Source organism: Solanum tuberosum, unplaced genomic scaffold, assembly GCF_000226075.1.
Source record: "Solanum tuberosum cultivar DM 1-3 516 R44 unplaced genomic scaffold, SolTub_3.0 scf00615, whole genome shotgun sequence".
In the NCBI taxonomy this organism is placed as follows: domain Eukaryota; kingdom Viridiplantae; phylum Streptophyta; class Magnoliopsida; order Solanales; family Solanaceae; genus Solanum; species Solanum tuberosum.
This window is the reverse complement of record NW_006239601.1, coordinates 141568-142735: the sequence shown is the minus strand read 5'-3', so window position 1 is coordinate 142735 and position 1168 is coordinate 141568. Positions and strand designations below refer to the sequence as shown.

Genomic DNA, 1168 nt, shown 5'->3' with positions numbered 1-1168 from the left:
TTAGAATAGTCTCTTCCAAATAGGGTGTTGCATCCACACTCTTTCGACCATGGAATCAATCGGAACTCCCTTCGTTTCAGGCAAGAAGAAGAAGACGAATAATCCCATGACAACGATCCATCCGGAGAAAAAGAAGAAAATGTAGGCTTTCATAGTGCAAAGCATAGTCGAGAAAAGTTGTGCAATGATAGAAGTGAAGAGCATGTTTGTGCTGACTGCGAAAGCAAAACCAGTTGTCCTTGTTTCCAATGGGAGTGTCTCACTAGGAATTAACCAACCAAGAGGTCCCCATGACCACGCGAACGACATTGCACGAGAAACACCACTATTATTGCAAGTGTCCTATCCAATGTTCCCGTCTCAGACAAACTAGTTACCAAAATTGCTCCGATTGTCAATTGAGAAATTAACATTTGGCAACAAGCTTGGAGGAGCAGTTTTCTCCTTCCAACCTTGTCAACAAGGTAGATCGAAATGAATGTGCTGCCAACATTAACAATTCCAGTAATAACAGAGGACAGAAGCGAGGCATTAGCCTTGAAACCCATAGTCTGAAACAGAACAGGCGCGTAAAACATAATGGCATTGATTCTAGTAAATTGCTGAAAGATTTGCAACAACACACCAATCACAAGTGGCGGAATGCTAGCAGGCTTCAGTAAGTTCTTCAACGAATGCTTAACTTGCTTGGCTTGTTCACACGCTGCCACGATTTCTTTATACTAAGCTTCAACATCACTGACACCCCTAATCTTCATCAGCGAGACCTTCCCATGTTCCTCATTGCCACGCTCAACTAGACTCGTAGGGGTGTCAGTGTTGGGTTTAGCAAGGTGTGAATGGGAAATAAAAAAGAGAAAATGGAAAGAGGAAGAACCAATGAAAGTCATTGCAAAGTGCAAATGAAAAGTCATTTTTACCATATTGGTAGAAGAAAGGAAATTGTTGTCCTTATATTAGGAAACACTTTCTTTAGTTCTTAAAAGGTTAAGAAGAAGGTGCCCCTCGCGCCGTCGTCGTCGCTCGCTCGGCTTCGGCTTCGGCTTCGGATTTGGCAAATGATTTGATTGATAATATTTTTGGACAAAATTTATTTAATCAATCTTGTTAATTCATTTCTTTTCTCTTATAAATTAATTCAGAATGTTAGTTAAATAACAAAATTAAT

The 1168-nt window shown here is 40.3% G+C and overlaps 1 pseudogene; it reads right to left on the bottom strand.

The window, feature by feature from the left end:
• LOC102588138 (sugar transport protein 6-like) lies at positions 1 to 836 on the bottom strand (annotated as a pseudogene).
• Between the last annotated feature and the right edge of the window lie 332 nt (positions 837 to 1168).